Source organism: Atractosteus spatula, chromosome 10 (assembly GCF_055471065.1).
Source record: "Atractosteus spatula isolate fAtrSpa1 chromosome 10, fAtrSpa1.hap1, whole genome shotgun sequence".
Lineage (NCBI taxonomy): Eukaryota > Metazoa > Chordata > Actinopteri > Semionotiformes > Lepisosteidae > Atractosteus > Atractosteus spatula.
The window spans coordinates 754,813-781,354 of NC_142715.1; the positions used below are offsets into that span (position 1 = coordinate 754,813).

The 26,542-nt window shown below is 42.9% G+C and overlaps 2 non-coding genes and 1 pseudogene across 2 annotated transcripts; all 3 read right to left on the reverse strand.

Moving 5' to 3' along the window:
- The window catches only part of LOC148824417 (uncharacterized), a 310,106-nt pseudogene that overhangs the window by 62,548 nt on the left and 221,016 nt on the right, over positions 1-26,542 (reverse strand).
- On the reverse strand, positions 17,603-17,674 carry trnam-cau (transfer RNA methionine (anticodon CAU)). The gene has a single exon. It is a non-coding gene; the product is annotated as a tRNA-Met (tRNA).
- On the reverse strand, positions 19,824-19,905 carry trnal-uag (transfer RNA leucine (anticodon UAG)). Its single transcript has one exon. It is a non-coding gene; the product is annotated as a tRNA-Leu (tRNA).

Below are 26,542 nucleotides of genomic sequence, written 5' to 3' on the forward strand. Positions count from 1 at the left end.
AACTGAGATTAAAGCATTGTAAAAGGATTATGGAGCAAAATTTTGGCTTAACCCGCTTGGCTGAGGGCTCCCCTCCCGGCCAGAGGACAAGGAGACCAGGACCCCCCGTGCAGGGTGACCGGGGGGTAGCTGCATAGGTTGAGATGCAAAAGAGAGGGATATTGTAGGATATTGTAGTGTTTTGGGAGAAGAATGGATGTCAGCGGCGATGACTAATTACTGACGGCCGAGTCTGATTGAACTTGGCTGTTGTCATCCTTCCTGAACTTTCTCAATCAACTCCATTTCATAAAAGCCTGGAAGACTGCTGGAGCGTTAACTAGGCCAAAAGGCATAACCAGATATTCCTAATGTCCGTGTGTTATCATTAATAACTGTTTTCCCACTCATTGTCTTCTCGTATACGAATAAGATTATACGCCCCCCAAAGAGTTTATTGAAAACAGTTGCATCCTGCACTGACTCGAGAGCTGCTGCTATTTGAGGCAAGGGCTATCGATGTTATTTTTTTAAAATAGTTATTTCATTGAGCTCTGGATAGTCAGAGCTGTGTCAAAGTCTCCCATCCTTCTTCTCCACGAAGAAGAGACCCGCACACACTGGGGCTGTAGAAGGTCAAGTGATTCCTGCCTTCACCACATCCCAGCTGTCCTGCAGTTCTCTAATGCTTCCTCTTCCGTCCTAGAAAGTGGGTCCACTCGCCCCTTGGATTAAATAGAGAGTCACATAAGAAATATTGATTGGTAATTAACGAGGTCCGGCTGTGCCCATAACAGCCCAGGGCCAGAGAAAGAAAAACAGCCCCATACAAGGACACTCTTAACACTATGCTTGACAGTAGGGATAAAGTTTTGTCGGTGGTAGGCTGTGTTGGCTCTTCGCCAAACATGGGCCCTCTTGTTATGTTCAGATAGTTCAATTTTGGACTCATCTGTACAGAGAACAGACTTCTAGAACTCTTCAGGCTTGTCCAGGTGGTCTCTGACAAACGTCAGACAGGCAGCTTTGTTCTTTTTTTGACAGAAGTAGCTTCTTCCTGGCGACCCTTCCATACTGTAGATGTCCTTTCTGTTCAAGGTTCTTGTTATTGTTGATCTATGCACCATTACTCCAGAGGCAGCTAGGGAGGCTTGTAGATCTCTGGATGTTGTTTTATGATTACCTTTTACCTCTATTATTCTCCTTGTGACCCTGTTTGAAATTTTAAGAGGATGTCCACTTCTTGGTAGGGTTGCCATTGTTTTAAATGCCCTCCACTTGTATAATATTTGCCTAACAGTGGATTTGGAGTCCTAATCTTTTTGAAATGACTTCATAATATCATCCAGATTGATGAGCATCCACTACTTTGTTCCTCAGTTCTGCTGATGTTTCCTTATTTCGAGACATGATGCTAGACTCGTAGGAAGAGTAACCAACCTGCTTTCTTACAATTATTTTCTTTTGCTTCTCCCTAACACATCATTTCAGATCTTCAATTTCATTTGTCCTCTCGGTTCATTGGTAAACATTCTGTCATTGACCCACCTGATCCTGCTTTACCTTCATAGATGTCATAGAAAGAAGGCTTCACTTATTTTGCACCTGCACAATTTCTGTACAATGTGTACTATTTTGCTGCATGGACATTTTCTTTTTAAAACACTCAAATTGGTGAATAAGTATATTTGGTTTCAATTAGGAAGTTCAAATTCTAATTATGCATTTTATGGTTAAAAAACAAAAAAACTCAAATTATGCAATGGGTTCACAAGATTTCAAGCATGACTGTGTTGTTAACATAATGCATATTGTGTTTCCGATGAAGTTCACCTTTTGCCCATTACGTTGTTGAATAGGGCACTTCCATTGCTGGATAAGCTAACTTTTCCTTGTGGTCATCTTGCTCAGGTCCATTTCAAGTATTTTAAGATTGCTGTTTAGAAAATATCTACCGTTGATGACCCTCCCACGGGTCATCTTACAAGCCAATCTCTTTAAATATGTTGAAGTTGCAAACACACATTATACATTTTTCCTGCTTATTAAAAAAGAGCCAAAAGTACAGGCCCTCCTCCCCCATGTCCAGGAATTTGTGGGACGAAGGCTGAGGAAGACGTCCTGGAACTTTTTCATCTTCCTTGTGGCCCTGCTGTAAGAGTGGCTGGTGGAAACATTCCATCACATTCACTATTGTCAGTTTTACTGGATCTGAATGGAGCCCATCATACAGCACCAGGATCCTCCTCTCCTACACTACCAGGCTGAGGAAGAGGTTCACAACCAGTATATTGACTCACCCCCCCCAGCCCTGAGATACCCCCAAAGGAACAGGTTACCCCAGGTGATGCCTGTCAGTACAGCCCTATCGACTTCCCTGAACAGAACTCCCCACAAGTCCAACTTCAGGCCACCCACCCCCACACAGCTCACACAGCCGCTCCTCCTTACTGTGCTAGTGCTGCACCTTCCTCCCTAAACACACACCAGATCCAGCCCGGCTGCTCACATTTCTGAGGTAGGAAAGGCAGCTGGAGGCATGCCCACAGCCATGCTGGCTTGAAGTGAGGGAACATCTTCCCCCAAAACACTTCCAAGACCAGAGCCCTAAACACTGCCCCGAGGAGGAGCCTATAGAATGTGCTGGTGGAGCACTCCAGGATGTCCAACCTGCATTAAGATCCACACAGGCAGCAGCTTGAGCACCCCCTACTGGCCTACCTACACCTCTTCTAAGAGCAACCTTAGTTTTCCCGGGAGGTCTTCCCTCCAGGTACTGACCAGATTCACACCTGGTGAGCTTTGGTGGGTTGTGACTCTCCCTTATCACCCACAGCTCAAGCTAAGCCATCTCCCTGCTTCTGCCTCCACTCTTAACTTCCCTGCCAGCTATCTGGGATGCTCTGCTTGATCTGCTCATAGCCTTGACAAATACTGGAGCCAGGGATCTCACCTTTGATCTCTCTCATGGCCTCTATCATTGCCTGAGTAGGCAGAAATCACTTTCGAGGTGTCTTGAATAAGCACCTGTTCTAGCAGCTGCACCCTTATCTCCAGCTTATAAAATACTTGCTTTACAAATAACTCTCCTCACGCTTGCAAGAAAGGGTTGTCACACAGCAATGTAGGATCTGCCCTCCCAACCAGCATCCCTTTGATTTCTCTAAGCTCACCCTCACCCCCAAGGCAGCACAATAATCTTAACCACTTCTAAGATGGCCGGAATATCTATCGCAACTTCTGTCAATGTGAGGATCGTGTTGTCGGCATACTGATAGATCAAGGTGTCCTTCGGCAAGGCAACACCATATATCCCCACCCTGCTGCAGATCTCCAGGCCCAGGGACTCAGCCATTTGAGTAGAGTTGAACATGGCAGAAAAAGGGAAGCCGTGTCTTGCTTACCTGGCCACTGGGAAGAAGCTTGTGAGGAACCAGTTCACTTTCGCATAGCTCGTGACCCCCTGTACACGAGTTACACTCACCAGATGAATACCTCAACAATGCTAAAGCTCAGCAGGAACGTGCTGTCAAAAGCCTTCTCCTAATTTAACTTAAAAACATAACCTCATTTGGGATAATGCCTCCTGAGGCCCACCACATCCCTTCTGTAATATACTGTATTTGCAATGCATTTCCGCTCGGTACAATAGGTCTCCGCAGGTGACAGGATCCTTGATAAGACGTTTCTGAGCCTAAAGTGGTAAGTAGACAGGTCTTACCCTGCTTCTTGTACACTTGTGAAATACCCACCTTCAACATGGACGGGCTCAAGGACCCAGTCTTTGCAATCTACTCAAACACCTCCAGTAGGAGGAGCCCCAGGAACTGGAAGTGCATGTAGAATTCAAAGGTGAGCCCATCCCACCCCGGGCTCTTGTTGAAACTCGCACCACCCAGGGTCTCTCTCTGAGCTTTGTAAGCTCACCCTTGCCAGCAAAGCCACCCATCCAGCATCACCTCAGATTTCTTCACGCTCACCTTTTTCCCCAAGGCAGCACAATCCATCCCCTCGGACTGAAACAGGGTGCTGTAGGAAGAAAATGCCTCGGTGGTCATGGAAGACTCAGAACTACTTGACCCCCTTCCACCGTTTCAAAGTGAGTGCTGTATGGGAGTGACTTTCTGTAGGAAGCACACCTGCATGTACCTGCTGCCATCCATCACAACGTTCTCGGGATAAAGATGCCTTCTGAATTCACTTATAATGACCCATTATAAGTGTCTGCCCATAGTGGGAGCAGAGGTTGAAGTAGCTGTCCAGAGCCAACTGCATCAGCAGCGAGATGTGAAAAACATCCCCCTGGGATGCTGTCAGGCGGGACACCTGTAAGAAGCTGAACTTGTAGCGGATCAGTTGGTCCTCCCCGGCCTTTGTGAGACTGGGAGACACAGGGAGTGTCAGGGCAGAAGGTCAGTTCACAGGGTGCACAGAACCCAGATTCATGGAGCCCAGAGAGGTAAAGGCCAGGACACACTGAGGTATCACCTTTCTCAAGATTTTTAATGATCAGAGAGAGTCAGGACCTTGGTTATATGTCTCATCTGAAGGACAGCACCTTTTTACAGTCTAGTGTCTCCGTCACTATTCTTATGACTCCACGGGCAATAGCATGAGTGTCCCCTACTGGCCCCACGAACACCTCTTCCAGTAGAAACCTTAGTTTTCCCAGGTACTGACCAGGAACATATCTGCTTAGCTTCGGTGGATTTCCAGTTGTGACTTGCAGGGTGATATGACCACACCTTAAGATGACAGTCCAGTCCAGCCTGGAGAGTCACAGACTGCTCTGTCAATGCCAGTGTGGCTGATAATAATCTCAGTTAATAACTAATCAATTTGCTGGAGTAGTTATCTGCTGACCAGTAAACAAGAGAAGCATGTTTAGCCTGTCAGTACTCACCTTTCACTTGGTGTAGTTTGTCAGGGAGGAGAAAATGTTTCAATGTTCTGGCCAAACTTCTGTTAAGTATATCACAGCTAGTTTCAGAGACAAGCAGGCAGTCTAACACAGCCCGGAGAAAGCGAGAGGGGTTGATACAGACACACTGACTGACTGGACACTACAGCATATTAACACTGTACTGAGAGAGAGAGGGGTTAATACAGACACACTGACTGGACACTACAGTATATTAACACTGCACTGAGAAAGAGAGAGTTTAATTTTATCGACAGAAAAATAAGATGTAAATTTTAACTCTTAGAACCCCCCCTCCAACCCCCAAAAAATAATAATTTGAATACTAAACTTTAGTCACAATTTACACAGAATGGTTTTGTAACACCAACATTTTTTAAAATTGCTGAGATTGTTTGATTTATAGAACAAATTCTAATTTTATCCTGCTCTTCACCAGCCCTTCAAACATCCTCACCATGTCTACAGACCCAGAAGTTGTGTAGATGGCGAGTTTGGCCTGGCAGAACAGAAAGTTAGCAAGGAGGGTCTGAGTTTTTAGTTTTTTTGCATCACCCAACCCAAACATAATGTAGTTGAAGGCCAGGCCAAGGTTGATAAAGAGCCAGATCAGCACAGCAAACATGGGTGACAGGTGGGGGCAGGTGCTGTAGTAGTGGAACACTGTCTACCTCCGTGTGTAGAAAGGACAGTTGTCAAATACAGTCGGATCCAGAACCGACAAACAAATTGACTACCAGGGTGGTGTGCAGGACCCTCCACTGCAAATCACCAACTCTTTTATTGAGAGGAAATCTGTACAGGCTACCTTGTCACGAATGCAGTCCCAGAGCAGCGCACGCCCACTCCACGCTGCGCCAGCAGTCCTGATCCACGTCCAGCAGGTGGTGGAGTTGTGTGACGTTGGCACGGACCAGTCTGCTGGTAAAGTCCAAGGAGCGGCCCGGTTCTGTGTCCATTCGCGGATTGTGTACTAGCGGCTCTCAGAGTGTCCGCACGTGCAGATGCCGTCAGGCTTTCAGGAGACTATGCTGGAAAGGTGGCAGTGGAGACGGGTCAACCTTGCTGGTGTCCATCAAGAAGAGAACAGAGTCGAGCCCGAGGTGTCCTGCTCGACGTAGAAGGGTGAAGGTCAGCTCCCTTCAGGACAGCTAGGCCGGGCCATACAGCAGCTTCTGCACTGCCTGCAAATGAAAGGCATCCACCCGGCTCCAGATGTCAACGAGTCCTTGTCCTCCGTCCTCTCTGGGCAAATAGAGGACGCCCCTCTGCAGCCAGTGCAGTCCATCCCAGAAGAAATTGAGAAGCGTGGCCTGCAGCTCCTCGACCAGTCCAGCTGGTGGCTCCAGCTGAAGCTCCCTGAAGAAGGTGACCCTCTCCCCGCCGTCAGTGGATGTGTAAATGTTAATAAAGGTTTTCTTCCCGTAAACTACTTGCATGAGTAACAGGTGACTTTTCACCACCTCACGGACAGCGATAGAGAGGGGCTTGAACCCCACAGAGAACAGCACCGCGACCCATGCGCTCACAGGGGACCCATGACTGTACACGATGTCCCCCTGCCACTCCCGCTGCCAGGCAATGATGTTGGAGCTGTCAGTGTGGGTCTCCTGGGGGAAAGTCACCTGCAGGCTCTTTTCTTTAATTACCTCCAACACCACAGCTCGCTTCAAACCCTTTGGCATCCATTAATGTTCAAACTATCTACTTTAATGTCGCCCATATTTGTAGAAAAGAAAAAAAGAACAAAATAAAACATGAACAGACACACAGTACGCAGATGGATCAGAATGTGATGTGAGAGACAGTACTCACTAATGTTGAGGTGCATTCCACGGTCCTGCCCTGCTCTTACTCATTAAGCTCTTCAGATACCATCTCTCTTGATCGCTGAAGTAATTTGCACCTGAGCCCTTTCTTAGGTGGTGTGTCATGGAGAGAACAAAGAGCTTGGTGTCGGCAAAAAAGTCCTCGACCACAGTTCCTCTCTTAATCTTCTCTAAAAACTTTGTGATGCTTTGGAAACTGTAGCCTCCTCTGTAGCTCTGCCGGGCTGAGGAGCCCGAGGCGACAGAGGAGTCTGTGAACCCGTCCTTGTCATCGCTCCCGGGCATCCGCACTCTCCCAGTGTCAGAGTCACTCGACAGAGCCGCTCTCCAGCAAGCCCTCCATGCTGTTTTTTCTGCTCTGCACTCAGGACAGATTTTTTTGTGTGCTTTCAAGTTTAATGTCATAATACTCATATACAGGTATATGGTATAACGAAATGCTATTTAGCTAGCTCTCAGATGATAAGTAGTACAAAAATAAACAATACAATTGTATAATAGACAGAGAACAGGCAGTGTGCAAAAACAACATCAGATGTGCAAAAACATGCATCAACAGAATGAAATTAAAGGATAGAAATTATGGGGAGTGAGCTTTTTGACATGTAAGGTAGATTTCAATGTGAGCTTGAGTTTTTGGTAAGAAAGAAGGCACTGTGAGGTTCAGATCATAGGTGAGAGGTGAGGTGAGAGTGAGAGAGGCTGGGAGTTTAATAGTTTGATAGCGCAGGGGTAAAAACCCCTGTCTGGTAGTCTGATAGTTTGGGCCCGAATGCTCCAGTACTGTTTTCCAGATGGTAGAGGATCATACAGTCTGTAGCTGGAGTGTGTGGGGTCTTTGATGATGCTTAGAGCTTTCCTCAAGCACCGTCTGTCATAAATTGACCTCTGTTAACTCTTTCTCTGTGGTGTCTTGAAACCATAGTCTATTTTTTCAGATGTTAACTCTTTTCCTCCCCAAACTGCGTCGACAGTTTTCACTGGCAATTGAGATGAGTCTTCCTCAGTTGATGTCACTGCCTGCTCCCTCTCACCCTGACTCTCCTGAGCAGTGGGGATCTGCAGCTCCCCTGCTCCGCTATCACTCCTGTCTTACTCCCCGGTGTGGGGTGGGGTTGGGGGGTTCCCTGTTCTTCTGTGGGCTGTGGCAGTCCAATCTCTCCTACCTGTTCTCCTGTGTGGGACACCTCCAGCAATCTCTTCTCCTGCACCCCGGCTGTGGGCTCTGTCTCCCCGCTGCCTCCCTGCGCTGCTCCTCTCCCCTCTGCCTGCCTGACCTCCAGTGCGCCCTGGGACTGAGGGTACCTGCTCGTTTCATCCTCCATCTCTGGGCAGTTCTTCACCATGTTCCCCTTGCTCCCGCACCTGAAGCACTTCATCGATTCCGAAGTAGCGAATACCACATAATCACAGTTGTCAATTCAAAATTTAAGCACCACATTGATCACTTCCAGGGCTTTTTTCCCCCAAGATCACGTACACTTGTCTTCAGAAAGAGATGATTTGCTTTAGCTGTGGTGCCCTGCAGCCCAGAGGGACCCTCCTCATCAGAGAGACCACCTGTCTGTACTGGGACAGCTTCCTCTCCAGCAGCTCGTTCCATATAAACGGAGGCACGTTGGAGAGGGCAGCACCAGGGAGAAGGTGCCGTTCAAGACAACCCTCTTCTCCACCGGGGTGTTTGCCAGATCAGTAGACTGTAGGAAAACAACTATCCCTCCACTCATGCAGGAAGCTGACTTGATCTTGCAGCCCACGACCTCCCCAACTGTACATTGGACAACTGTACAACTGTACAACTGCACCTCTCCAGTGGACAGAACTCCACAGGGGAAATTTTCACACCATGGCGCCACGTAAGCTTCTCAAATGAGAAGTCTGGAGGATCAGAGCCCCCAGAGCTGCCTATGGAATGAAAATAAACCAATTTTTTACCAAACCCTTCTTTTTCTCCCCCCCAAAAAATGACAAAGAAAACACAAACCAGTGAAGAAACACTGCCACACGATTCAAACACTCTAAGGCTCCACCCACCCACTCACTCAGTCTCATGAGAAAACACAGTGAGACAGTGAATACAGGCACTGACTGACTGGACACTACAGTACATTAACACTGCACTGAGTGAGAGAGGTTAATAATGGCTTTCTCCCCACTGCAACTTCTGTGCCTCCACTTGGGAGATATTTTGTCTTCTCCCACTGAATGATACCTCTTCCTCCAAATGACTTCTTTGTCTTACCTGCCCAACTGTATGATCAGATAGTACAGAGACAAACACTCCCAGTCCCAGTATGAACTACCCTCACATTACCATCACTGGCTGGAGTCATCCCTGTTCTTACTGGGAGCTAATCATTAACATCACTGCTGCAGTATGCTGCTCCATACTGGTACTGAATGGGTTTTCAGACCTACAGCACCCCTTATCAACCCAGCACAACCCCGGAGCCAGGACCCTGTGTGACTTTCCATAGACTGTCCCCTGTTCATGGTGTATCAGGTACACTGCAGTGTTTGAGCTGCTCCTCTCTCTGCCTGGTGTTGTCTCAGGGGTCAGATTGTTCATGGGATGCCCTTGACACAGATGTCTCAGCTGCACGCACATTCTTGTAAGAACCCCCCCCCCCCACCCCCCCAGCTGTCCTTCACCTTGAGCCCTGGAAAAGGAAAGAGTGGGAGAGAGTCCTGTTCATTAATCTCTCTCTCTGCAGTGTCTGTCCTCACACAACATTCAGGCAAGCAGGGTCACTGATATTACTCCCAGGTCAGCGCCTGCTGTCCACTGTTAGCCAGCTGACTGTTCTGTGGTAGTGAGAATGAGTGCCCGGTTTCTGGTACTCAATCTCTGTCCTCATTCCAGCTGACAAACATTTCTGGAACCTGCAGTACTTCCATTCTCTCCTTTGTCTTCCTGTGACATCGTAGTCCTGAATTATATCACATACATATCTCTGATTAATCCACCAATACATTATGGCCAGTATGACCACATGTTCTAAAGATACCAGTCCAGTCTGGAGAGTTGCAGACTGCTCTGTCAGTGCCAGTGTGAGTCTCATTATAATATCCAATAGCTAATCCAGCTCACAGCAGATTGCTGGATCAGGTAGCTGCCGAACAGATAGATAAGAGAAGCAAGTTTAGCCCATCTAGCCTGTCTGTCCTCTCCTCTCACTCAGCGGACAGTTTCTGAGGGAGAACAGGTTTCAAAGCTCTAGGTAACCTCCTGTTCAAACAGGAGTACAACATAGCCAGGTTCAGAGATGAGCAGGCAGTCAGACACAGCAGTACGGGAGCACTTCAGAGATGAACACAGAGGAACAAGTCAATACTTGAGCAGGCTGGGACCCCTCTGTGTCACTCTCAAATCCAAACAGTCCTGTTTCTCAAATCCAAAGAGTCCATCTTTCTTCTTGCCTCTGGAGAGAGAGAGGGGTTAATACAGACACAATGACTGGACCTTACAGAATATTAACACTCCACTGCTGGTTCGTGAAGAGACACACTCCTAAAGGAAGATGGTGAAGATGAACACTCAGAACAGAGTACTAGAAAGAAAACACTCCAAATGGCACTCTAGCATAAGAGGCCAGGATCTTATTCATGAGACCACTCGAAGTTGAGACTGAGGTGCTGAGCTTACCACACTGGAGCTGGTCTCCTCTCTGTGTGCTTTTTATCTTCTGTACAGGGCAAACATAGCGGCAGGCCTTTGGGACTGGAGAGGTGGGTTCTCCCCTGTGTTTCACTCCTCTGAAGTTCAAGCTTTCAGTACTTGACAAGTCTGGTATCAGAAATGGAAGAGTAAAAAAAAGTAGTAAAGTCCAAAAACGCTATGCAAAAATTCTTAATCAAATAAACAAGCAATAAGTCCAAAACACGGTAGAGGGCAGTAGAATGAGGCAAACAAATCCAAAAACAAGAGGCGAGAGTGAAAAACCACGAAACAGGTAAATGTCAGTAATAATCCAAAAAAGAAAGGAGTTGGAGAAGTATGCGCACTACAGGAGCTCAGGGAGACTACCACAGTGAGCGAGGAACAGGGGGAAGAGGAGAACTAAAATAGTGAAGGCAGGGAAAAGTGATAGGCTAATCACTTACGGCGTGAGCATTTGTGAAAGAGTGTGCACCTGGATATGTGAGAAAGAGTGGAATGCGAGCATGTGGGAATAAGGGTGCATGTGGAATGCGTTATATTTGAACACTTTGCATCTAACTTTCTCCAGCTCCACCCTGAACAACCCTGATTACTGTTCATGAGCTCCTGGCCCCTCTTGTTCCCAGTGGAACCTGTGTGGAGCAGCAGCAGAACCAGAAGATGGGGTTTGTGTTTCTTTATATTGTCTGCTATTGTAAAACAAGTTACCACTTCAGGATAAAGACTCTCCCTCTTTGTCCCTTATTCCCAGGGCTGAACCTGTTTCTCAGTTGGGTGCTCAAAAGCTTATCAACAGCCTTCTAGATCAGCAGTACTGTACTGGGTACAACAGGCCCTGCTGTGAGAGTGGGGGATATGTTCTTGTAGAGCTCTAATCCTCCTGAACTGCATCTCTCCTCTCCCAGTTACTCATGCAGTTATGTCAGTCTATAAACTCCAGCAGTACCCTATTGTTCTTGTTCAAATTATTTTAAAATGCAGTGGGTGATGTTTTCATGATACATGACAAAGGGGTTCTTTTCCTTCAGCTCATGTAGCCTCCAAGGCAACCCCGTGTACACAAACCCATATAGAGTTTGCATCAGTGAGGTCAGTAATGAGCTCAGTCAGACCCAATCCACTGCTTTCACCCCCAACACCCCTTAACCTGGGCTTTAACCACTACCTGTTGCTCCTCACATTGAGTCTTTCACCACCACAATATCAATGAAATGAAAGAACAGTTTTTTGTACCATGTTCTAGTTTTGTGGGCCAAATTGTAATCCTTTATAAGAGCATCCAACAAATCCACCCCCATGTGCTGATTGTAGTCCTTGCCATTCCTATTCCCAACACCATCCTGAACCTGCCAAGACCCATCGAGTTTTTTCACCTTGTGATGGACTGTCTCCACTGTATGCCTTGTGGATGGTACTACACATGGTCACCCATGTGTGTCCATCCACTTGGTGAACAGTAGTTCTCCAGCCCTTATCCAGCGCAAGGAGCCCCTTTCAGCCTTTTTAGGATGTTTTGTTTTGTGCGGGGGAAACCCACATGGTTCTCTCTTATCATGCCACAGGCACCAAATTTCATTTTGAAGAGGTCCCAGAAAAGGGCAGAGCTGGTGTAGAAATTGTCAATGTAAACATTATAACCTGTACCCAGGTATGAAACTTTCAAGAGGTTCAGAACTAATTCATAGCTCAGCCCTTTTCCGGTGGCAAAGGGTGATTTTCCTGTATAGATTGAGAAATCACAGGTGTAACCTGTGGAGGCATCAGCAAACACGCACAGCTTGAAGCCCCACTTAGTGGGCTTCCCCTTCATGTACTGCCTAAAGCCTATTCTTGTCTTTGAGGCCACCATCCTTTCATCGACAGACAGATTCTATCAGGGCTGATAAAATGATTTACATGCTGTTAGGATGGAGTCTAACAGGCATCTAAGGCAGCAAAGGGGGTCATATTCTGAGGTCCCGCTTTTTAGATCACTTTCCCTGTCCTCCTCTGGATCAGGAAGGTGAAGTGTCCAGGATATTGCCTCAAATTTTGATCTGGTCATAATCGACCAGCAGAAAGGAACATCATAGGGCTCCCTAGGACTCCAATAGGGTCTCATATTATGAGATGTGAGGAGCCCCATAAAAATAAAAATTCCTATAATTATACAGGTCCACTACGGACACTGACTGTCACTCTGACTTTGAACCCTGAGCCTTTTGCTTGTCTGCATTTTTGTTCATGTTATTGCACAGTATGCACATAACTTCCATGCTAAAAAAACAGCTGGAACAAATCTAACGGGAAGTATGTTTTGGAAGTGTCCAGCTGGACACCTGGTGTCCATGCTGGACTGAACCTAAACTTTTCCAATGTCACATCCTGCTCTGCTTCAATCTTCCACCTGTCCTCTGGCTCTTCCGTTGGTGGAGGGGCTTCTTCTCTTCCTGCCCTGAACAGGTCTTGTGGTCTGGAGTGGAGTGGGAATCTTCCACCCTCTCTTTGGCCGAGGAATCTCAGCACTTGAGGGGGTGGAGGGTTCTTTGATATCCTCACTGAAAAACAAAAGGAAGTTAGAAATAAGTACTGAAACTAGGAATGAGTTTCATGATTTTATTACTGACCAACAGCCTTTGTTGCTAGGTGACAAAGTTAGGGCAAGAGGGTAGCACTCCACATGTGTAATGATTGAGTTGCAGACCAATGCTTTGGAGAATGAGCAAGCTTTGCCTGGCTATAATTGCAGAAGGGTGTTAATTCACACTTTAGTGCCAGGTGACCAAGGACCCCCTCTGATCTTCTAAAAAAAACTAATAAATATGAATAGAAATATAAAAACACAGACAATAGTGTTTTAAAATCATGTCCAAGGACTTTATGAAGACTGTAAGACGCAAAAAGCAGCAGTTTCAGAGGTTTGTAAACAGCCAACAAGGAAACATAACAGCTTTGTACTCAAAACTATAATAGCCAAACGTTTGTTTTGTCTGCATTGTCCATGAGACTCAGAAGGATTACCTTTCAATATTTGCAGTAAAACAAAAACATGCAAAGACTTTCTTTGCAGAAAACAATATTTGCAAATCTAATATTTCTTTGTTTTCTAATAAGACTCAAAAAGACCACTCATATTCACAACATATAACCAATAAGCATTTCTCATTCCCATATATACAGATAACGTTCAATCTAACGGTGTTATTGAGGTTTATAACTAATAATAGCAAAGGTCTGGATTGTATAAACAAAACAAAAATACTCACAATCCAGCAGTGGGTCCAGTCCTTCATCAAAGGCGTCTTCAGAAAAAGAAGATGCACATCTTACTCTTCCCATGAATCGCCCGAATATATTTCTTCAAGTACCTGAGCAGCCGTCTTTTGGCTTTTTCGGAGCTCTGCTTGCCATTTAATTTTTGGGGATAAACCCTTCCGTTTACGCAAAAGGGCGATTAGGTGCGCTCTGAGGAAGTGCATCTGGGAAGATGCGCTCCTTTTGGTTTGGTTTCAGACCGCCCCAATTTATTGAGCAGCTTTATAGACCCACTCTAAATTTCTAGTGGTCAAACATTCACTGATTGACAACCTTTTCCACAAATCAAAACAGCAAATAGGCACAGAAAAACTGTTGCGTTATTTGGAAGAAGCCACAAGATTTTTAAAGGAAGCTCCAATGAAAAAGGTATGCGGATCCTATGCAGACGATGGTAGATATCTGAAATAGGCGTATAATCCGAAACATCAGGCGAGATCGTGGTCAAAAGGCGAAAGGTAGTTCGTAAACCAGGAGATACGGAGATAGACGTACAATCCAAAACAGAAAGCGAGGTGCAAGGTCGAGGGGCAAAAGGGTAATCAAATCAAATCAAAGTGTATTTATCAAATGCACAACAATATGGTGTTCAGCAGTAGTTGCTGGCAATGAAATGTCTTTTTCTGCGAGCTCACAAAAATTACAAGAATCACAAAAATCACAAAAATTCACAAGAACACAAAAATCACAAAATTGAGGTTACATTTTTGAAATGGAATAAAACTCAATATGAGTAGAGCTGTTATGTGTCCATGGTGTGTGCAATATATACAGTTATGCTGAATATAGTGAGAATTGTGTGTCCATGTAGCCATTACAGGTGATTTGCAAAGGAGCTACAGGTTGGCTATTTAGCAGTCTTATTGCCTGGAGGTAGAAGCTGTTCCGTAGTCTGTTGGACTTGGACCGAATGCTTTGGTACAGTTAACCGGACGGTAGGAGGGAAAACAGTTTGTGACTGGGATGACTGGGGTCCTTGAGAATGGACCTGGCCTTCTTCAGACATCTAGCTGAGTAGATCTCCTGGATGCTTGGTAGCTCACAGCTGGTGAGAAGCTGCGCTGACTTCACCACCCTCTGCAATACCTTGCGATCCCGGGCGGAGTAGTTCCCATACCAGGCAGTGATGCAACCAGTCAGGATGCTCAAATTATCAAATTATTTAAATAATAGTTATTAAAATATCAGATTGTGTTTCTGCAACATTTCGTGCACAATACGTCATTTTTATCTAATAATAAAACAACAGCCACAACAAGAGCTTTACACGCAGTCTGGGGTATTTTCCAATCAGACGTGAGGTGAATTCAGAACAGGAGCCTCTGCTTCGTCATTTATTGAGCTTTTGGTCAACGTCTGAATGAAACAGATTCACTATTTTAACTCTTTGATTAAACAAAGTACACAAAAGGTGCCTTCCTTAGAGCCAGGATTGAACCAGCAACCTAAGGATTCCCTGTTATTACCCACTACAGTCCTCCACTTGACCAACTGAGCTATCAAAGGGATGTTGGCAATTGCTCTTTGGCCCATACTGCCCAATGTAGTGAAATGTTCCAGGTGATTTAAATCCCAGATTGACATCGTTTCCAACTCGTTTCCTTTTTATTTACTTGAATTTAAGCTGCGAACCAGGATTCTCTGTATAAACTTGCAGGGATATTAAAAAATGTTTGATGGGGTATCAATTATTTGGAAATGGACTCCTTTTTTTTCTTGGGGGATCATATTAAACATTTCATTTGGATCTACAAGAGGATCACCATGAGGAACAAAACTAAGTTTCATTCTGTGTTTATTAGAAGCATTATCACAGCTAATGCATGTAAAGCCTTTAGTATGCGACAGTGAGAGTTCAGTTATGCCGGAGAACTGAAATTTAGTAAATCCATATTTAAATAGATTGCAAATCTTCAAAGTGTTTTGTCACTGCAAATATTATTACAGGGGTTTACCAGCTGCCGGACGTGCTTGTTTTGGGATTATTTCCAATAAGTATCCCATTAGTAGTTGTGTGTCCTTACTGGTATCTTTTAAACATTCGATTATATACAAACGGGACAGAGACAAAGTAATAATCCCATTTTAAGGTGTCTTGCATTTTAATTTACTGAACAGATAAATTGAAATGGTCTGATTCAGAGCCCCTGCAGTTCGTGCTAATTAGAACCACAACAATGCTCCTGAGTCCTGGGCACTACACTGAGCACACGTTCAGCTGGGCTCTGACTTTGTTAAGCACGACTTCTTGTTGCAGTTGAGCTCAGAGCTAGATATGATCTCCATATTCTACCGCAATAACTAGTCTGAAACTTAGTAAATAGTACACAGTTTTTAACTGAAGTCAGGTTGTTAAAAAATTAAACCAGCACCCTGTCACCGAAACTTACCCCGGTCTTCCGCGCGACAAGCGGGGGTACTCAACACTGTACTAACAAGGAGCGGTTGTCCGCAGTTGAGCGTGAGCTCTGATTACTGTCAGCAGACATTTCTTCATTTCCAATGTCGTTTTCTTCTGCTCTCAGCTTTTTACCGGTCATAAATGCTTAAGAAGTAATTCATTTGAGTTTGAAGTCTGTCTCTGTTACCTTCGGTCCTGATAAAGAAAAGCCGTGCGTGGGAGACTCCCTCTCTGAAGAAGTTTGCCGTCACCCTGCAAGAAAAGAGAGCCATCATTCACCGAAACAACCACTAAGACAATTAACATTAAACACGTGAAATGCGAGATGTTGTGGAAATGTTTTCTACTTAGAGATTCTGTCGTTTCTACTCTAATGAGAGAGGCTCTTTGTCGGAAGTAAGATTTGAATAAACGTCTCCAGGGGAAACTGCGACCTCAATGCAACGCCTTAGACCACCAGGCATCCTGTCTGTGGCTCTTATATTTTATTATATGTTTTATTTATTTCTACTTGTTGATAGGAAAAAAAGTGAAATCGTGTAATTTGGGAAATGTATTTTTTTCATGGGGAAAACTAGCCTGAGCAAATGTAAAGTTAAGAGCAGCGCTCAATAAAAAACCATCAGAAGCCGAAAGCGCTTCTTATGCGGATCAATATATTCCGATGCCGGTGGTTCTGCAGAAGAAATAGGAAAAGCCGAACTGAAAGCACTGTGTTGCCATTATGGCTACTTTGGCTGCAGCTGCTTTAAGATCTACTCAGCGGGCACAGAAAGTTGTATGAGGTCAGACAGGTTTGCGCTGTCTAAATAACAGTGTGCGAATTTAAACTTATTTAAACAAGACTATTTACAATGTAATACATGCTCCAAAAGCGTTAATACTGCACTGGCTGCTATTTGAAACGCCTTTAGAAATGACGCGTAATAGAGATTGATGCAGCTGGCTTTTATGCTTCACAATACATTGTAATCAGGAAAATAAACCAATTAGAAATATGCAATACAACATCTTTGAGTTCGGCTCTTCTTATTTCTTCTGCAGAACAACTGGTATGGGAATGTACTGATCCGCATAAGTAGCGCTTTCTGTTTCTGATCGTTTTTATTGAGTGCTGCTCTGAACTTTACATTTGCTTGTGCTAGTTTTCCACATGAAAAAAAAAGAAATTTCCCTAATTACATGATTTCACTTTTTTTCTTATCAACGAGTAGAAAGAAATAAAACATATAATTCAATATAAACGCCAGAGGCAAGTTGGCTGGAGGTCTAAGGCCTTGCGTTCAGGTCGCAGTTTCCCCTGGGGATTTTGTTCCAATCCCACTTCTGATAAAGAGGTTTTCTCGTTTTTCTCTTTGAATAGACAATCAAGTTCTTAACAAATTTCATATATTAGATTTCCGCAATACGTTTTGGCTTTAACAGGAAACTGTGCGCTTCCACAGAAAGAGTAACAAGAAGAGACGTTTCCATGTTACTTGTAGACTTAGAGAAAGGAACCTGGCAGTGAATGAAAGAGGCACAGACGGGGTTCGGACCCGCGATCTTCGGTTTATGAGACCAACGCCTTACCACTTGGCCACCGTGCCATCGTGGGGAGTGGGTCAGCTTACTATATGTTGAATCAACGCTAGTAGTTTTACTGTTGTACTAGAGGAACAAGAGGCGCAGTCGGTAGAGCTTGCGACCTTTTAGTTCAAAATCGTCGATTCATGGGTTGTTTGTGTCCTTTCGGATCCCTCTAATCTTTTAGTAGGACAGTGCAAGCGGGACGTGATAGGGTACAGTGACTCCCAATGTCATATGAGCTTTGTGTAATTTAGCTTTCTTAACGCTATGGGGCTCGATTCAGATATCGCTGTGAAAGCAAGGGACTAGCAAAGGTTTTTTCTAAATTGAGGGTGATCTGCTCCCGAGTAATTATAAACACCTGAGCGTTTACTGTTTACTGTTGTGTTACTGTGATAAAGGAAGACCGCACTTTATCAAAATACTGCTGCTTCCTAATTTTACATAATGGTATTTAGACCGGGGAGAGTGGCTGCATTCCAAGAGGCTAAAAGTTGATTTCACAAAGCCCCCATTTAATAAAATACATTAGAAACCGCAAGGAAAACAGTATGTTTTAATAAGTCTTCTCCTGGTTTTACATTATTATAGTCTTTCACATTTGAATGCATACCTTACCGTAAATCTTACCTAGATTACAGGCAACGGAAACAGTTCTTAATGCACGAAGTCTATTTATAGTTGACTTTCTGCTAATCACATCTAATAGTTCATGAATCTTCCTGTCCATCATGTGCCTGCTAAGCGGTTTCTCCGTTTTCCTTCTCCTGTCATTGTCAGCGAGCACATCAAGATGGGAAAAATGTAACAGGGAAAAAGAGTAGCTGGTAGGAGTGGGATTTGAACCCACACCTCGATCTGGAGACAAGAATACCCATGAGAGCTAGAAAAACACAAGTATTTGATCATGGTGCTTTTGTGGTGGTGGAAGGGAGTCCCCATTACCTGTAAAGGGCTTTGAATGGTGCTTTAGAACACTCAACCATCCTGATAAGTGATGGACGGATGGAGGTGTATTGAATACACCAGTAGTTCACTCACCTGAGTTGCTTTGCTGGAGAAGTGCCATGTTACCTGTTGTAAACGTCAAACGTACAAACGTGTTGTACTTTCCAACCTTTGAGTAATATTTTCCAGAGCTAGGGCGCAGTTGTCTTCACAATCTGGATTATCTCAAAAGCAATGACGTCTGTGTAAAACAGATTTTATTTTCGGGAACCGACGTTGTATTGCATATTTCTAATTGATTTGTTTTCATTATTGTAATGTATAGTGGAGCATAAAAAAACATCTGCAAAAATCTCTATTACGCGTCTTTAATGATGGCATTTCAAATTGTAGCGAGAGCGAGGATCAAAACCCCCTCCTGGCGATAGTTGCCTCACGCTCTGAACAACCAAGTCCTGCTTATTCCCGTTGTGGGTCGCGGATGGTGTGTTTTGGTATTTACTCGAAATTACGGAGGATACATGGGACTGCATTTACCTGATAACATACCGTGATCTCTAGTACCTAATGAGCTTTGATAATTCAGCTTGCTTATCGCTTTGGGCTCAATTCAAAAGTTGCAGTGAAAGCAGAAGCTGAGCAGGATTCTGTTTAAATGGAGCCAGATCTGCTCACGAGCGGGGAAACACTTCAGCGTTTACTAATTGAAGACCACAATCCGCTAAAACACCCCTGTTTCTTAGACTGAGAGAAGCTAAAAGCATTTTTGAACATGGGTTATATTGTAAATACTGTTATTAAAAAGCTTATTCGCATACTGTCGGTTATTTAGACGGTGCAAAACAGGCTGCCCTTATAAAACTTTCTGTGCCCGTTTTGACCAAGGAGAACGTATTTCTGATGGAGCGCTATGCGAAAAGATTTAATAAGCTTTACCCCTGCCAATGATTCAGCATGAAGAAGTAAAAGTTTCAAAGGGAAAAGCAGCTCGCTAACACAGCCAATATTAAAAGTGATCTCAGCAGATGTTGTTCCCTACATAAAGCTGAAAGTGCCAAAGAGAATTTCTGTTGAGAAAACCAAATATTTTTTTCTGCCTTGATGTTAAGCTGACAGCCTGTCTTTTAGAAAGTCTATTTCTAAACACCTCACGCAGCCTCTCAACAGACTAACAAAAAGAGCTTTTATTGATCGTATTGCATGTCTTAAAACACTAACATTTGGCAGCGGTGGGATTCAAACCCACGCTCCCAGAGAGACTGGAGCCTAAATCCAGCACCTTAGACAGCTCGGCCACGCTACCTTCCGCCATGCTCATCTTCCTCACATTGCTGGCTTGGACTGGGGGGCTTCAGCTCTTGTCGTCGGATCTAATGGTATCATGACATGTGGAAGTGACTGCACCTTCATCTTCCGAGATGCTTTCAATACCACAAACGCTACTTTCACCGGCACAAACGTAGCAATAACAAAGGAGGTGGGATTCATCCTTTGTGCTGTTTGTAGGGGCGCAACTCTACGGTGATCTACTGACTTGAAGAGAAAAAATCAAAATCATCTGCTATTACTGTTGCTTTTTTCATAGTTTCTTCAAATCCTTCATTTGAATGTCGATTTTGAAGGATATTGATGATAACACCACATAAATTGTGGTTTTCTTGTGATCGCCAGTTTTATTCAAATACCAGCCTTTTTTATAGTTCCTTGCGTGTTTCACAAGGTATAATAGCCCCCCTCGCATCCTCAGCTAACATATTTTAAAATTACAATAGATTATACAGCATGCATGTTTACATTTATATTAAAAATATATAAATAAAATAAAGTAAAGATACCAAATAACATACAGTGCTAACCCAATAATTCTTGTCAGGTTCTCCAACAAATCTGCGTTGTTATTTTAACATGTTTCAGCTGAGGGTGCAACAGGAGTATAAATGAATTTTCCCGCCAGCCATTCAAAGACCAAATTCCATGAGTGAACATTATTTTCTCAGAAGTTGCCGGCTGTTTTGAATTATGTCCACAACTGTTGTAGTAGTTCCTTCTAGAAGTTCGACACATGCAAAGCACTCGTTATATCATAGGTATTAAAGTTCGCTGAGTCTATTCGAGTCATGGTGTGTATCCCTGCCTATCATTGGGAGACAGGTATCTTTTTACACTCAGATTCCAATCTTCAATGCTTTGTGTGAGAGCTTACATAACTTTCATTTTCTCACATTTTCTGACGACTGTTCCAAAGGGGCACCCTGTCAATTCCGAATACTTTTAAAAAATCTGCCTGCATGTTTGATTATTGTCATTTCATTTCGAAAAAGTTCAATATTGATCATAACTAAAGAAAATAATGATCATGAACAAAAAAGGGATAAAGATGCGAGTCGATCTTGAATCACAGCTGGGTGAGACGGGCTTCTGTTCTGATATGGTTGTACGAGAAACAGGAGGAATCGCCAATCTCCTATAGAACATGAGTTGAATCAGGAGTGAGACATTTCGTATACTCGTGCATATGTCAACGCCTGACCTACATCGTAAAACTAACATTAAGTTGTCAGAGACATTCATTTATATACAAACAAGAGACAGACCAAGTAATAATTCTACATTAGTTCAGGTAGGTAAACCTGAACTAACTAACAAACCTATTAATAATTCTACATTAACGTGTCCTACACTGATCAGACTAATTGACATGGTCTGATTCAGAGCCTGTGCAGTTCGTACTAATTACAACAAGGACAGTTCTGAACCCTCATCACCGAACTGAGCACAAGTTCAGCTGTTCTCCAGTTTTGTTACGCATGGTTTTTCATTGCAATTGAGTTCAGAGCTGGAGCTGATCTCCAGACAGTACAGTGTTTTGGGTAAGCTGTCGAAATTCGCATGAGGCTGCAGACAACTTACCCAAAGTGTTTTCTATAGCTTTCAGGTGGAGTTCATTTATATAAAAGAATGTAAGTGGTATAAACGCAACAAGCCAGACGGCAGTCCAACTTATAATTTTCTGACGCGAGGCCTGACGCGTTATTCATTACGCCACTGACCCTGCTATTGTAGTGCTAAAAAAAAACACGTTTTCTACATTTATGTCTGTTCACTCTAAAAAAAAAGACAAAAAGGGTTTGTGTGTCGCACTAAAATTCCGCTTCATTTCGAATGCAAATAAAAACCGTTTTGTTCCAAGAAATCATAAATTTGTCACATCCTTCATACTATACTTCTCTCTTGTATTAGTAAAGCATTTTGATTTAAACTGAACAATATATGAAAGGTTTCATCTATACACTTACACATAATAAGTATACGAATAAATACTCGGAAGAAGCCGCAGCTCAGGTATTAGAGAGATTTAAAATCGGATCGGAGGATTTAGAGTCCAGACTGCAAACCAACAGCTGACACAGGTCTTTTATAGAACCGTTTTGATTTCCTCTACTTTGTCCCTGTGATGTCATTGTCCTGCTCGCAGCCGAGCCCGACACACTTCTGGTTTTTGTCGCTGGGCGCACACCCTGTGGTCCATGCGGGTCCTAATATCCCAGTACAATGAAGGGGACACTAAACTGTAAACAGGTGCCGTCCTTCGGCTGAGACGTAAAACCGGGGTCCTGACTCTCTGTGATCATTCAGGAGAGTGGTGGTGGAGGGGAGTCCCCATTACCTGTAAAGCGCATTGAGTGGAGTATCCAGAACAGTGCTATATAAGTGTACACAATATTGATTATTATTATTATTGTAATGTAAAATGCAATAAAAAATAAAAAAATATATCAAACTTTGATTCAAAATAGATTAATGTAAAAACTGATAAAGCTAATGCTTTTTTCAGGGCTATAGCTGTAGCTGCGAGAAGGTTAAAAGCGCACAAGTGATCTGTCTTTCGTCAAAGTAATTGCCGGAGCAGCAAGACGCAGAGCACCATCCAGCAGCTGTAGACGATGTTCGGGGAAGAGCTAATTCCGTTTTTAGCACAGGGAGTGAGAATGAGCTCAGTCCGGCTCCCAGCAGAATCCATCCTGGTTTGGTTACAGCGCGTCTGAGGCTCTTTGGATCGTAACGTAAAAAAAAACAATTGCTCACATCGTGTGATTTCCACGACAGGAAGGAAAGATATCACTTAAAAAAATCAGAACTGAAGATTTGGATCCTGGGCCTCAATTTGATCAAATTATTAAAATAATAATTATCAAAATATCAGATTGTGTTTCTGCAACATTTCGTGCACAGTACGCCATTTTAATCTAAAACAGTCATAACGAAGGCTTTACACGCAGTCTGGGGTATTTTCCCCTTTTATATTTTTGCCACTTTATATCGAACCTGTTATACTCCCAGAAGTGCACAGTAGCTTGTACTTAATAAAAATGTACAATTCACCACTGGTATAAACAGATGTGTGCCGTGTTTGCCTTTGTAAGCATTTGTTTAAAAAATAAGTTCACAATACGATAAAAACACAGAAAGCATAAACTTTATAATACAACGATACAAAATCAATACCAAATCATTATGCCAATTAAGTACCTATCCTTTGAAAACAGAGAACACCTTTATATCTACAATAAAAACGTGACATTTGTATCTACATTTGAATTACAAAGCAGACCAAGTAGTCGCTGAATTCAAAGTTCAGATCTTGGCCAAAACAAGCAAATCAGACGTGAGCTGAATTCGGAACAGGAACCTCTACTTCGTCGTTTATTGAGCTTTTGATCAATGTCTGAATGAAACAGATTCGCTTTTTTAACTCTTTGATTAAAGTACACAAAAAGCACCTTCCTTCGAACCGCAATCGAACCAGCGACCTAAGGACTCCCTGGTGATTCCACTACACTCCTCCGCTCGACCAACTGAACTATCGAAGGGATGGTGGTAGGCTCTCTGGCACATACTGCCCAATGTAGTGAAATGTTTCGGGTGATTTAAATCCCACTTCGACATCAAGTTTCCAACTCGTTTCCTTAGTCTTGTTTACCTTGAATTTAAGCCACAAACCAGGATTCTACTGTATAAACTTCCAGGGATATTACAAAATGTTTGATGGGGCATCAATCATTCCAGGCGGAAATTGACTCCTTTTTTTTCTCGAGGGATCATATTAAACATTTCATTAGTATCGAGAGGAGGATCACCATGAGACACAAAACAAACAGTTTCTTTCTGTCTTTATTAGAAAGTAGCGTTTGTGCTACATTAATAATATTTTCGTGGAAATAAAGAAGTTGTAAATTTTAAAATTTATATTTGAATCGAAATGTGGTTTTGAGTTAAATATTAGCGTGTTCATGTAATTAGTTTGTGTTTGTCATTACTATATATATATATTGCCATGTTACTAGAATTTGTAACTGAAGTTTACTAGTTGAGTTTTTTATGATGGTTAGACATTTGTTGATTACAATATTGTATATAATGTATAATTTGAACTACATATTTTTCAGGTGTGAATAATTGTATATTTTAAGAATAAATTTCTAAAATAAATCACTGGCTTTATTTACTAGTTTCTACACCTATACAAATCTTTCTTTGATGTATAATAGACCTTTAACTATATATGTATAATAGTGTTCTAAATTTATCCGTATAATAGAACTCCAACCATTTATGTATAATAAACATATAATCATAGATGTCTAATTGACGTATAACGATATACGTATATTAGAATTTCATTCTAGACCAGTTACGGAGCACATTTACACGTCTGGTATGCGTTTAATAGTCGTACATCTTTTGCCCACTGGGATGTGCCGATTTTAACTTGGCAAACCAAGATACACATTTTCTAATGAAGCCTTAAATAAAAGACAGTTTGTTTCTCGAAAGCGTGTTATGTAAAAAAAGAGAAAAACGAAAATATATGGATGGTAATCTTTCAAAGCTGAAGATTTTACTTTTGAAAAATTGACATTTTATGTACGCAGATGCATTCGCTGGTTTTAGAACTTTGCTGTACTTCCTGAATCATTTTCAGTATTATAAAGTGGGTGTAGATTTTTCTTTCAGGTTAGGACGCGAGTGTGTACATGTGTTTGATTTTCGTTTCACTGATTCTCATTGTAGATTTGGGAATTAACGACGAAAGAATCAGTTACCTCGGAAAGCAGAAGGTTTGGTTCTCAACGATATTGAAGACACGCCCATGTAGAGCAGCGGGTGATGATTTGTGCTATAAAAGACCAAGTGCTCAAAGTGACGTCTGCGTTTACCGTTTAGACTTTTCATCTCGGGCGCACTTTTAGAAAGCAAAGATAGAGCAGTTGTGTTGAATCACATTATGACAGCTGTCAGCAGAGTGGCGCAGCGGAAGCGTGCTGGGCCCATAACCCAGAGGTCGATGGATCGAAACCATCCTCTGCTATCTACACTTTATGCACGATTGATAAGCATACCATCAGTTTAATGAAGTGCATTAAAACTGTTTTTTTCTCTCGTGTGTATGAAAGCTTCACACTTAAGGTACTCTTTCATCTTTACCAATAGCAGATGTCCAAATGTATCTTTGGTTGTTCTGCGATCCTTCATAGTTTCCTCAATTCCTTCAAATGAACATCCATATCAAAGCAATTATGTATATATATATTACAATTAAGGTACATGTTAAAAATATCAACGCACATTTGTATAATGCTCATTTAATAATGATTGTCAAGGATTGTCAAGTTCTCCAACAAATCTGTGTTCTAATTTTAAAATATTTTTGCTAAGGATACAATGGGTGTATAAATGAATTCTCCCAACAGCCAGTTAAAGAAAAATTCCACACGTGAAGATGGTTTTCTTGGACATTGACTTAGGTACTTATTTGTTTACTTGTTGTAGTTGCACACGAGTAAAACACGAAGATTTCCTGCCACATTAAAGAGGGTTTGGGAAGAAATCCCTTCAATTTTTAGCGGAGATTATGTTTACATCATCACAATCTGAAGCACGTCCCTGAGTACATTTGACCCACCAGCCCTTTGTTTAACAGCTGCACAGGGACACATTCCCGTTGCTTTTCACAACTCACATGTTTGTAGTTAAAGAAAATAAAATACTGTCATTTTCCTGCCAGCTGGCAGTATTTCTTCTGCACTGACCAAGAGTAACCAAGAACTTCATTTCATCTTTCGCAGGCTGTAATCTACAGAAAAGGAAGTGAATACTTGTATTAAGCTAAATCAAGCCGACGGAGATGCACTGCTGTTGTTTTTCTCCACTTTTCGTTAAAAGGAGAAAAAATCACTGGCATTTTTTTGCAGCATTTCTTCTGTCCTGAGAAGCAAGATTTGTATTTTATCTTTCAGAAGTTGTATGAATTTCTTGAAGTTCAGAAACAACTTGTTCCAGAAAAGAAATGAACACTTGCTTCAAAGTAAATCAAGACGTAGGTGTCTCTTGCTGTGTGTGCTCTTATCTGTCCATCTCTCTCTCCTCTTCTCTCTGTGCAGAGTATCTGAAGGGGATGTAACACCACTTGGAAAAGAAGAAAAATTCTCAGGAAAAATTCTCAGGCAGAATAAAAAATCATTATTCTCTTCTCAGTCAGATTCACAGCTCAGACTCACACTCAGACAGGATCTCAACTCCGTACTGCTCTCTATCCTCACAATCCAGAACCAGAAGATATTCAGACAATCAGTGCTGCTACATGAACAATATCAGACAGAACAGCCTGGACTCATGTCACATTTCCCCCTTTTATCTTTCCTCCCAGCCCTCTTAGAGACATAGAAGAGCTCCTGGTTCTCCTCTCTGTGAACTGGGCTCAGGGGTCACTGATCTGGCAGTTGTGGGCTCTGATCCAGGTCGAAAGCAAGAAGGTTCTATTAACGCTTTCCAGGACTTCCAGCCCTTCAGTATTACTTTCTTTACTGTATGTCAGCCTCCCAAAATGTTTATAAATGTTTTATGAGTGTGGAATTATCTTATTATTTATATACAGTATT